Here is a 13,210-nt window from a genome sequence, read left to right as displayed (position 1 = left end):
GCTCTCAGCATCCCCACTATACAAATTGTTCTGACCAGTGGGGCAGAAAGGACGGAAGAGAGAGGGCCCAAGTGATCTGTTAAGGCCAGGAAAGAAGACAAAGGACAGAGGAGGAGTTCAGGGGGGAAGTGATAAAGGGTAGTTGGCTGGAAGGAGAGGGCTTCTGGACTGGGGACAAAGAACAGCCAGAGCCCATCAGGACTGGGTCAGGACCAGTTGGGCTGTACTGAGACTTGCCAGGCTTGAGGGACCTGAGAACTTTCTGTGCTGAGTTCGGACCTTCAACAAACTCTTCTGTTTTATGCTGGCTGAGAGTCACTGCCGTCTAGAGATCAGGGTTGCATTGTTCCCTCTGGGTGTGGAGGCCCCGGGGAGTCCAGAGCACGTGGTTCTCACCCACGGTGAGAGACAGGCATGCTGAAGGCTCAGAGAGGTACGATTCCAGGAGCTGCTGGAGCACAGGGCTTAACCCCAGAGAGAGTGTGACTCCCAAGAAGGGCTGTCACACTGAAGGGGGTTCCTCTCAAGGTGAGATGAGGCGAGGGAGCCTGGGGCCTGTGAGTCCATGACTCCTGTGTCATAGCATTTTCATGGTACAGCATTATTGTTCAGTTGTATCAGAGTTCAAGGCATTCCAGAGGTTTAGCTATCATATTAAATAAAGAAAAACCCAACACTACAGCATACACAGACAGAACAATTTTCAGGTAATTAACAAGCGCCTCAAGGAGCCTCAGGTCTAGATTAAATGAAAAACATGACCAAGAGGACACCTCCCATTCTCAAGCTGGTTTCTTGTATTTTTATCTATGAAAAAGCACCGTGAGAATTGCATGTGTCGTCTTTGTCATGTGTCTGATTTAATCTAGACCTTAAGTTCCCCGAGGCACTTATTATTTTCTTGAGAACTCCTATATCGACCTAGGACCCAGTCACGCAGGGTGCTGTGCTTTCTCAGCTTCCATTGCTTTGAATAGATCAATCCTCCATATGTACATGGAAATGCTGTAGGCGTATGATCCATTAATACCAATGGGGGTTGTGGATACTCAGCATGATGGGGTCCTATGTCGACAGGGTGACTTTCAAGTCAATAGTAGATACCTTGAGGAGCTCAAGAACTAGAATAAATAAAAAATGTTTCCTGATTCTTAACCACAGCTCATCCATTATTCCATTACCATCACAGATTATTCCAAAGCCCTTCACAGAGGCTGGGCCTGTTCATGACCGTGCTGAGCGCCCACAACTTCAAATGGACATGATGCTGCCCACATAAAAGTCAATGAGAGTTTTACCATGGATCTCAATGGGAACAGGACGGGGCCCACGGAGTTCAATGGGAGTGGATGGTGCTCAGCGCCTTGTACAAAGTACTCATCACCTCACAGAACTGGGTCCTTTGGCCTAATGCTGCTCTCACTGAAGTCCCAGCAAGAGCTTTGCTACTAATTTCACTGGGAGCAACCCTGGGCCTGTAGTGAGCTTATAGTCAACCTAAACCCAGGGATCACTCACCTCCTAGTCAAAAGAAAAGGAGGACTTGTGGCACCTTAGAGGCTAACAAATTTATTAGAGCATAAGCTTTCATGAGCTACAGCTCACTTCACTGGATGCATACAGCAATAAATTTGTTAGTCTCTAAGGTGCCACAAGTACTCCTTTTCTTTTTACGGATACAGACTAACACGGCTGCTTCTCTGAAACCTCCCAGTCAAAGGCAGCCTCTGCTGGGGTGACATATAAGTTGAACAGTGCACCAGCAGCTCAGCTGTTACCACGCACTCCCTACTCCTGATGACACACATTCATTTTAATTGCACTCAGAGGAATTCACTTTTAAAGGAGACAATCACGATCGCAGGGATGCTGTTGTCTAAGAAACAACAATCTGATCCCTTCCACGCCCCCACCAATATTGCACTTCGCTGTGGGAGAGTTCTGAAAGCCTGTGGGGGTGTTTAACCGCCACTATGGAGTTCTGCATTGTTTTTAAAGATGATTTTCTTCTAGAATTGCTCTATTATTTAATCTCTAGGAGCTTCACAGATCATTTCATTCTTTTTCTGAAAAGGGAAAAGCCAATGCTCACGCAAGTTTTCAAACATCTGAAGAAATCCTTCTGGAGAGTAATCCCCACCTAGGAAATCTGCATCAAAGTAAACATAAGAACCATTCATCAGAACAGCTCAGCTATCTTTAAAAGCCTCACTCGCAAACATGAACAACGGACTCTCAGCCCAGTGAAATATGGTATTTGCTTTTCACGAGGAAGCAGATTAGTGCATCTGTCCACATACAGTTGTGTTTGTAAAGAATAAATGAAATAAATGTATGTGATATTATTACTGATGAAAGATACCAGATTATCAGTCTTGGAGATTGAACTCCTTTAGCTAAAGGATTGCAATAGCATGGGGCATAACACAAAAGCTTCCCCACAGTGTCCTGTCAACGTCTCAGAATTGATGTGGAGAAACCATCTCTCCGGTTAAGGTGAGAGTTCATTCTTCATGCCTCCATTCAATCATTGGCCTCCCTGCTGAGACCACTAATAGGGTGCCAATGATTTCTGTGTTGCTGGCACCTGTGCATGGACACTGGATCAAAGCCACCATGTTCATGTCATGTAGGCAACACCTGGATTTGACTGTGCAACCTATGGTCCATTACGTTTGCCAGTTGACATTAATTTAAAGTAATGTCCTTTATATTTAGTATTAAAACATGTTGATAGTTTCCACCATGTGTTAACCTCCTTTCCCCATATCTGCTGCATGTCCTGCCTTTATTTTCAAGTGCAAGGCACATCATTCATTTTAGACCTAAAGCTCCTTTCATCCCACACAACTCAGGTGTTATATAGTTCATTGCTCATACCTACACATTACTGAGATCAGATACACTGAGTCATTAAACTGGGGTTGAACTAAACCTTATGTGTATTAAAGGTTTCAGAGTAGCAGCCGTGTTAGTCTGTATTCGCAAAAAGAAAAGGAGTACTTGTGGCACCTTAGAGACTAACCAATTCATTTGAGCATAAGCTTTCGTGAGCTACAGCTCGCTTCATCGGATGCTGTAGCTCACGAAAGCTTATGCTCAAATGAATTGGTTAGTCTCTAAGGTGCCACAAGTACTCCTTTTCTTTATGTGTATTAAAGACATTGCTCCCATGTCATTCCAAGACCCCTGCTCCACTGGGGCTGAATTCTGGTAGTTCCTTCGCATAGTATGATGGTGAAGGAACTGGGAGAGGAACCACAGGTTCCATCCTGGTTCCTCCAGAATCCTATGAGTTGAGATCTGCAGCCCCTCCGTGCGCTAAGCCACAAGGGAGTATTTGAGGATCAAGGGTCAATTGAGGATGTCTGCAATTCTAGCACATGCTTCCAGCTCTATTTGTGGCAATTACCTACTCTCCCTTCTTGGAATAGTTGTGGTCCTGGCGTGAGAAACTTGCACAGGAAGCCATGAAGGGAATTGTGCAGGTTCACTTGGGCTAATATAAAATATAGGCTGAGCAGAGCACTCATTTTGCAGAGAGGAAGTGAAGAGAGTCAGAATTTGATGGCTGGTGTTTGCTTTGAGTCTTTAGCATACATTTTTATGACTAATGTTTTCTAGGACTATCAGGTAACACACAAGGTCTAAAAAGCCAGTGCTACACATTTATGGCTTTGAGGGGTAAGTAGTGAAGGCTTGGTCCCAAATCCACTGACATCAATGTAAATACTCTCATTGACTTCAAGAGGCTTTGGATCAGGCCCTAAACACTGGCAGTACATCTGGTCAAGGTTGAATGTAAAACTTGTATATTAGCCAGTTGTTTTTTAAAAATCCAATTTCAGGTTTATTTAAAAAAATTCAGATTTTACATTTCAATTTTCCTAGTCAGGGAGAGAGAAAAACTTCACTCTCCGATTGTTATACTAGAACTAGACTTCATTGGAGAAGGATGTCAAGAGCTCACTGTGCAGGAAAGTTAAAAGCCACCCGGGCAGTAGGTCATTCAAGTGAAATAATTCCTTTAAGAGTATCCAGCATTGTGTGTTCTTGAACATGTCGGATTTAGCAAAGTTTCTGCTTTTCTAATTCACTTTCAGGTAAGTAAAGGATGCAAAGAAAATTGAAGATTCAGAAACTGAAAATCCTTCAGGGAAATTGTACTTTTCCACTGTCTTCCTTATAAGTTTTGCAGCAATAGATATGACAAACTAAAACCACACTGGTAACAGCAGCATACTGAGACAGCCTCGCTAAGGTGAATTAGGGCAAAAAGGCCTGGGGTATTTTGGGGGGGCCAGAGCAAAGTGGCCCATGGAAGATTTTAATTCATCCTCTGCCTAATTTCTCTTTAAAAAATACAAAACCACAACAACTGTGTGTGAATTTGGTGCTTGCTGTTTTATAGTTCTCGTACAATATTATAATCCAGAATTTAATATTATACTTAATTAATTCTGAACTGCCTTAATCAATAGGCAGGAGTCAGGCGAGAAGGTGCAGCACATTTTGTTAACTACACAATCACTTGTCTCAGTCTGACTCTAAATATGGAGGTTGGGATTTTCAAACACGCTCAGAATTGGCCTCTCTCTGCTCCCACCCATCCACTTCCACAGGAGCAAAGCTAGGCCAGTGCAGAGCACTCTTGAAAATCTTCTCACACACCCAATCCCAGTTCATGCAGAGCATAGTCAGAGGCATAACACAGATATTGGCATAGTTACTGGTAACTTGTACCTCTCCTTTTTACTTGCTGTGTATTGCTATTAGTCAGAAGTGACTCAGAACAAGCTGAAGGTGCAATGCTATGGGAAATTGTGCTCTGCAGCTTACTGTAATTAAATCTGGGTGTGCCTGCAGAGCAACAGGATGCTGGCTTCTGATTTGTCTGGGAACTGGTAAAAGAGGCTTGTTTGCTCTCTAAAACTCCTTGAGATTGTGTGTTTAAGTATTTCTGGGAAAGTCCAAGGAGGTATGTTGTGATTTATCAGTATATGTCAATTGAAAAAAGGTGCTTAGTTGATAGCCCTGAAGAGGGAAATCTTCTAGGTACAGTCTGGCCAGTGCAAGTGGTACTTGAGATACTTGTTCCACCCGAGGCGCTAAAAATGAATCCTATTGTGAGTAGCATTAAGTAAACCACTATTCAAAACACACACTGGAACTTCTACGTCTTGCTTCTGGTCATGCTGGAAATACAGGGAGCTGGGTTGTTCTCATGGAATTTCTGCAGTTCTGCTTCCAAGCAAAAATGGGAAGTGTAGTGACACTTGAAAATGAAAGAATGGGTAAATACATGGTTTTAAAGTCATTAAGTGAATATTTTGAAGCCCCAGAGAAAAGGGTGACTAGGTTGAAAGCAAAGTTAAACCACAATGGTCCAAATTCCAATTATACCAGCTTCGTCTGTCCACACTGTGGTGCAGTTACACCAGCAACTAACCACTGATGGCTGAAATCCCAAGCCTAGACAAGACTTAGGAATGAAGTGAGGCTGGGTGTAGTTGGTAAAAGAGAACTTCTCACTGAGCAAACTGATTATTTTGTTACTTCATTTTTATTATTGTTGTTCTGATCTACATAAAGCTATTGTAGCTATTTGAAGAGGCATTACTGGCTGACTGCATTTTGGAAGACATGACAACCTGACACTCCCCCACAAAAACTCCCTAGTCTGATTTGTATTCCCTTGATTGCCTGCTAGGGCTCCCCAGTGAAACACAGAATCATAGAATCATAGAGTCATAAGGAACCACAAGGGTCATCTAGTCTAGCCTCCCGCCAAGAAGCAGGATTTGTTGTGTCTAAACCATGCAAGCCAGATGGCTATCCAGCCTCCTTTGAAAACTTCTAGTGAAGGAACTTCCACAACCTCCCTAGGCAGTCTGTTTCATTGTCCTACTGTTCTTACAGTTTTTCCTGAGATTTAATCTAAATCTTCTATGCTGCAGTTAGAACCCTTGTCTTTTGTCCTGCCCTCTGTTGCAAGAGAGAACTACTTTTCTCCATCTTTCTTATGGCAGCCTTTCAAGTGTCTGAAGACCGCTATCATGTTCCCCCTTAATCTCCTCTTTTCCAAACTAAACATATCCAGTTCCTTCCGCCTTTTCTCATATGGCTTGCATTCCATCCCTTTGATCACCTTTGTTGCTCACCTCTGGATCCTTTCAAGTTTCTCTACATCCTTTCTATACATTGGTGACCAAAACTGGACAGAGTACTCCAGCTGAGGTCTAACCAATGCCAAGTTAGAGAGGTACTATCACCTCCTGTGACTTGCATGCAATGCCTCTGTTAATGCAACCCAAAATTGCATTTGCTTTTTTTGCAATAATGTTGCATTGCTGACTCATGTTGAGGTTGTGAGCCACCACAATTCCCAGATCCTTCTCAGTAGTGCTGTTGTCACACCAGTTATCCCCCAATTTGTATTAGATATTTAGTTTTTCTTCCTTAAGTGTAACGCTTTACATTTGTCTTTGCTGAATTTCATTTTGTTGTCTGTAGCCCAGTTCTCCAATTTATCAAGATCCCTTTGAATTTTAGCTGTATCCTCCAAAATGTTTGCAAACCCTTCCCAGCTTCGTGTCATCTGAAAATTTTATCAGTACGCTCTCTACTCCTACATCCAGGTCATTAATAAAGATGTTAAAAAAAACTGGAACCAGAACAGAGCTCTGTGGAACCCCACCTGAGACCTCCCTCCAGTCCACATCATTCCATTAATAGTTACACTTTGTTTGTGGTTGTTTAACCATTTATGTATCCACTTAATGGTAGTTCCACCGAGTCCTCCAGCTTACTTATCAGAATGTCATATGGGACTGTGTCAGAAGCCTTGCTGAAGTTCAGGAATATTATGTCCATCACATTCCCACATCCACCAAATCAGTTTCCCTGTCGAAGGAGGAAATCAAGCTGGTTTGGCATGATTTGTTCTTGGTAAATCCATGCTGGATGCTAGTGATCACCCCTTCATCCTCCAGGTATTTTCAAATTGAATGTTTTATACATTGCTCAAGTAGCTTCCCAGATACTGAAGTCAGGCTGACTGGTCTATAGTTGCCCGGCTCCTCCTTTTCCCCCCTTTTTAAAGATGGGCACTACGTTAGCCCTTCTCTAGTCTTCCAGGACCTCTCCTGTCATTCATGAGCTTGGAAATATTGTTGCCAGTGGCTCCAAAATTTCTTCAGCTAATTACTTCATACTTCTTTCAAACTTGAAGAGCAAATCCCTGAATGAGCATTCCCACAAAAGAAGCTACAGAGATGGATGAATGAAATCTCTATGTCAGAAGACTTCTTTCACAGCTGATCTGAGAGACAACAAAGCTGTGATTATTGCTGCTTCCCCAGCCATAATGGCTTGGATTGTTCACACAGCTAAAGCCAGAAGGATTTGTTTTTCTTACCCCGTACCTGCATCAGTCTGATTGAAAGGAGAGATTGTAAATGATTTGAGAACCAAAAAACCCCTACTTGGAGTGGAGAACATGGAGCTAAGAGAGGGTGAAGCAACGGTAATCTAATCCTCCTAAACTGATCATCAGTGAGGCAGGGTGCAATCTGATTCATTGGGGCTGATTCTCCAGTGCCCTACACCTGGTGTAGTCAGACAGTCATTTGTAAAGTGGGGGTAAAACGCTGCCATTCTGATATGGCATAAATGACCACACAAGGTGCAGGGTAATAATGAATTGGAACCATTACCTGCTCCCTCCAAAACAGTATGACCAGAGTCCCTCTCTAACCCATAATACACACAGTAGAATCATAGAAGACTAGGGTTGAAAGAGGCCTCAGGACTGGACACAATACTCCAGATATGGCCTCACCAGTATTGAATAGAGGGGAATAATCACGTCCCTCGATTTGCTGGCAATCATAGAATCATAGAATATCAGGGTTGGAAGGGACCCCAGAAGGTCATCTAGTCCAACCCCCTGCTCGAAGCAGGACCAATTCCCAGTTAAATCATCCCAGCCAGGGCTTTGTCAAGCCTGACCTTAAAAACCTCTAAGGAAGGAGATTCTACCACCACCCTAGGTAACGCATTCCAGTGTTTCACCACCCTCTTAGTGAAAAAGTTTTTCCTAATATCCAATCTAAATTGCTCCTACAATGCTCCTACTAATGCAGCCCAATATGCCATTAGCCTTCTTGGCAACAAGCGCACATTGTTGACTCATATCCAGCTTCTCATCCACTGTAATCCCCAGGTCCTTTTCTGCAGAACTGTCACTTAGCCAGTTGGTCCCCAGCCTGTAGCAATGCAGCCTGTCCCCTTTCCAGTGATATCTTACAAGACCCATATTTCATAAAGTATATCTTAGTTATACCATACTCATATCGTAATCATATTTCCATAAAGAATATGGGGCGTAACGTCTCACAGCCTTCTGGGCTGTTGGCAGTTTCATGCAACATTTTCCTCCAAAAACAACTTGTTTTCCTTTTTGTCACCTGTCAGTGACCCACAGCGGAAGGCAGGATGCACTGGTCTGCCTGGTTCTGTCTGTGCGCTGCTGTACTGTCAATATACACATGCTCCAGCTACATTTTATTGTTCCTTAGTCTGTTTCCCACCAGATTTTTGCTTGCACTCCCAGGACTGGATTCGCAGAACTTCAGTGATGGCCTAACTCTGCTCCCATAGAAGTCAATGGGAGCTGTACCACGGGAGTCAATGGAAGCAGAGCTAGGCCAACATTCTGAACTTTTGAAAAATCTCCTCTGATTTTCTGCCTGCCTTAACATCTTTTTACTCATGTTTAAAAATCCATCCATTTTTTCCTGTACCTTCTTGAGCTTTTTCCTTAAGCACTTCCTTTGCAGTCTGTGGCTGCCCGAAGTACTGATTCTATTGTGTCACAATGCCTTCCGGTTTCTTAATTTTCAGCTGCCAATTCCTTCTTAGTAGCACCACTTTTGGGGCATTGTTTTCATCTATGCATATTCCCCGAGAGTCTGCAGGCATATCTTCATAAACCTCTCTGTTTTCCTCTTCCAAGGTATGCCAGTCCTGATAGCTACAAGCTCCCCGCACATCATGTAGCTTTGTGTGAGTCAGTGTTACCCCCTCCAATAGCTATTGTGGGACCATCACATTCTTGGCTGTACATCCTCCTTGTACACAGTAGATTGCTTTCCCTTTTCCTGTCTTGAATTTGAATTCTGCCATCTGGAATGGGCATGGTGCCATAAAGTGCTTGTCCTTGACACGTTTGGGCATTCCTTCCCAAACGCTGAACTCAGAGTTCTCCAGGATGGGGTGTGACCCACTGTACTCCCTGCAAATAATTTGAGTTCTGACCTGCTGGAAGTACAAGCTTGTGTGCCTTCAGTGTGCCAATCAGACAGACATGCAGGGTTACGGCCATTTAGAGCACAGCAGATTTAACTCCCCGCCATGGCTTTGGACCCCCTTGGAGAGACAGGTGATGCATAGCTGCAGGGTGGAGGGAGTAGCTAATGACAGCGCAACCTTCAAGGCAAGGGGAGCTTCAGAGAGTAGCATGGGGAAGGCCATCCCAGGGGTTTGCCCAGGAGGCACATGGCTTTGTTCTGCTTTCTCTGCAGATCCGTAGCCTGCAAACCTTGTGAATCCTATCAGAAGCACATGGCTCCAGCTTTTTTCATTAACTTTTCCTATTGTTTTTCCACAGGATGGGATCATCAGGGCTAAGAATTAAATTTAGTTTCCCCACAATTTTCTGAATGGGGGAAAAAAGAAATTAGGGTGTGTAGAATGAGTGATATTAAGCTCAGACATTTAGCAATGGTTGGTTTGGGGTTATAGGATCCTAATCAGCACTCCTGACTTTCAACTGGCAGTTTCAGCAGAGATTTACCTTTGACATCATGCAAATAACCAACCAAGATCAAACACTGCTGAAACCTTCATTAAACCTCGGTCCCCTCATTTAAAATGTACAATAGGAAGGTAACTGAAAAAAAAAAAAACGTATTGAGCTTATTTGTACAAAAGCATGAAGGACTCTTCAGACCTGTGCAAACAAGGCACAGGTTTCAATTGGCCTGGAAAATATGCCCCTCTACAACTGGCCAGGCACAGTAGGTGACTGGTTTTCTTTTCCCTTGCCTGCCTCCAAAGCAACAAGTCATGGCCACAGGGTTGTGGGAAATCCAGGCTGATTTTCAGGAACAAACCCAGGTGTTTTCATTATTTTCTAACTTCTGTGTCAGAGATATTTACCTGAACATATCACTGGAAACCTGTTTTGAGACTAGAAACACTAGGCTCTAAATTCACTAAAAGCCATTAACTATTTTCAAAAGTTAAAAGTGAAGCAGCTAGAGCTTCAGAGGTCTTGTTACACCTCTTAGGAGACAATGAACTACAGGACTGGTCCTAGCACTGACAGGCTAGCCCCTGATTCAAGTGGAACTTTACAAAGGTATCATCAACTTCATTTTATTGATAGAGGAAATAAAGCACAGAGAAGCCTGGAGCAAACTGTGCGAAAATGCCCACTGATTTTTGGGAGCTTCCATTTCTTGGATGGCCAACTTGAGGTATCTGAGGTCTCATTTTCATAAATACTGAACTCCTGCATCAACTTTTACTTCAGATGGAGCTGTAAATTCTCACCATTTCAGAAATAAGGCCACCAGGTGTCTCAAGTCTGGCATTGAAACAAAGCAAGTGGCACTCAAATTCACCCTGAGTTTAAGTGATTTGCTGAGAGCCATACAGTGAATCTATGGCAGAGCCGACAATAAAATCCAGGTCTTTAGACTCCTAGTCCAATGCCCTTTACACTAGAGCGAACTATCCACCAGACCATTTCCTCACTAGCTTTAGCAGCCTCTTTGCTAAGCCACAGAGCAGACCCTGGAGTTCTACATTCAAATGATGTGTAAAATGGAGTACAATCAACCGCACTTGTGCGGTTAAAGATTGCACCCTTCGTTAAAGATGGCCACTCCTAGTCAAGATTTTAAGATGTTTCACAGGAACAGTTTACATATCCCTACAGAACATTTACCCAACCTCGCCTGCTCCTAAAGTACACAAAACACTTTTTGATCTCAGGCAGACATGAATGAAAGGAACATTGCTACCGCGCAACTGAAAGGGGGAAAAAACTTTATCACTGTTTTATTCATAGTATTTTTAGATAAAGTTCTCACGTGTTTCATGTACTAACCCTGAAAAGGTAAATGGGCTATTTAATGGAGACAACTCTATTAGCAAGTGTTGAAATTAGGACTGCAAAGAATTAACATCACTCCAACTGTCACAAGTAGCTTGTCACATTCCCATCCACAGTCTGCTCCAAATTTTCTTCTTACTCTTTTGATCTACTGGTATGTGTAAGGACTGGAGAAGGGCAAACATAGTACCTATCTTTTAAAAGAGGAACAAAGAGGACCCAGGGAATTATAGACTTAATCAGCCTAACGTCAATACCTGGAAAGATACAGGAATAAAATATAAACTATCAATTTGTAAGCACCTAGAGGATAACAGGATTATAAGGGAGAGCCATGATGGATTTGTCAAGAACAAATCATGCCAAACCAACCTAATTTCCTTCTTTGAGAGTGTTACTGGCCTAGTGGATAGAAGGGAAGCAACAGATGTGATATATCTTCATTTTAGGAAGGCTTTTGACATAGTCTCACATGACAGTCTCATAAACCAACTCGGGAAATGTGTTCTAGATGAAATTACTATAAGGTGGGTACACAAGACTATACTCAAAGAGTAGTTATCAATGGTTCACTGTCCAGCTAGGAGGGCGTATCTACTAGGGTCCCACAGGAGTCAGTCCTGGGTCCGATACCATTCAATATTTTCATTAATGACTTAGATAATGGAGTGGAAAGTATGCTTATAAAATTTCCATATGACACTAGACTGGGAGGGGCTTCAATAATTTAAAATGACTTTGACAACTTGGAGAACTGGTTTGAAATAGATATGATGAAACTGAATAAAGACAAGTACAAAGTACTACACTCAGGAAGGAAAAACCAAATGCACAGCTATAAAATGAGGAATAATTGGCTAGGTGGTAATACTTCTGAAAAGGATCTGGGGGGGTTATAGTAGATCAGAAATTGAATGAGTCAACAATGTGATGCAATTGTGAAAAAGGCTAATTTCAATCAGGGGTATATTAACAGGACTGTTGTATATAAGACAAGGGAACTAATTGTCCCGCTCTATTCAGAGCTGGGGAGGTCTTAGCTCGAGTACTGTGTCCAATGCTGGGCACCACACTTTAAGAGAAATGTGGATAAACTGGAGAGAGACCAGAGAAGAACAAAAAAAATGAGAAAGTATTTGGAAAACCTGACCTATAGGGAAAGGTATAAAACCCCCCCAAACACCTGGGCATGTTTAGTCTTGAGAAAAGAAGACTGCGGGGGGGGGCTTGATCACAGTCTTCCAATATGTTAAGGGCTGTTATAAAGAGGACAGTAATCAATTGTTTTCCATGTCCTCTGAAAATGGAACAAGAAGTAATGGGCTTAATCTGCAGCAAGGGAGATTTAGGTTAGATATTAGGAAAAACTTTCTAAAACTATAAGAGTAGTTATGCACTGGAATAGGCTTCCAAGGGAAGTTGTGGAATCCCCATCTCTGAAGGTTTTAAAAAATGTGTTAGAGAAACAACTGTTAGGGATAGTCTATGTTTCCTTGGTCCTGCCCGAGCGCAGGGCACTGGACTAGATGACTTCTTGAGGTCTCTTCAGTTTCTATAGTTCTATGTTTATGTTTAAGAACTGCATCCCTTATTAAGCATGTAGTGTTTCCTCTGCTATTGACTTCAACAGGAATAGGGCAGGACTTGTAATTGGTTAGGATTATTTCTATGAGACCAAGTGTACTTTTTGTATCACGACATTTAGTACTAGTTTACACATCTGTCATAAATATAAAGGGAAAGATGACCACCTTTCTGTAGACAGGGCTATAAAATCCCTCCTGGCCAGAGGCAAAATCCTTTCTCCTGTAAAGGGTTAAGAAACTAAGGTAACCCCACTGGAACCTGACCCCAAATGGCCAATGCGGGGACAAGATTCTTTCAAATCTGGAGGGGGGGGGGAACAAAGGGTTTGGTCTGTCTGTGTGATGCTTTGCCGGGAACAGATCAGGAATGCAGCCTCACAACTCCTGTTAAGTTAGTAAGTAATCTAGCTAGAAATGAGTTAGATTTCCTTTTGTTTAATGG

At 42.7% G+C, this 13,210-nt stretch overlaps 1 protein-coding gene across 1 annotated transcript in view; it reads right to left on the bottom strand.

Moving 5' to 3' along the window:
* Positions 1–13,210, bottom strand: part of LOC140911138 (tetraspanin-36-like) — a 37,472-nt gene that overhangs the window by 17,271 nt on the left and 6,991 nt on the right. The window lies entirely within an intron of this gene.

This window comes from Lepidochelys kempii, chromosome 5 (genome assembly GCF_965140265.1).
Source record: "Lepidochelys kempii isolate rLepKem1 chromosome 5, rLepKem1.hap2, whole genome shotgun sequence".
NCBI lineage: Eukaryota > Metazoa > Chordata > Testudines > Cheloniidae > Lepidochelys > Lepidochelys kempii.
The sequence above is the reverse complement of the archived record's forward strand: the minus strand, read 5'-3'. Positions and strand labels throughout refer to the sequence as shown.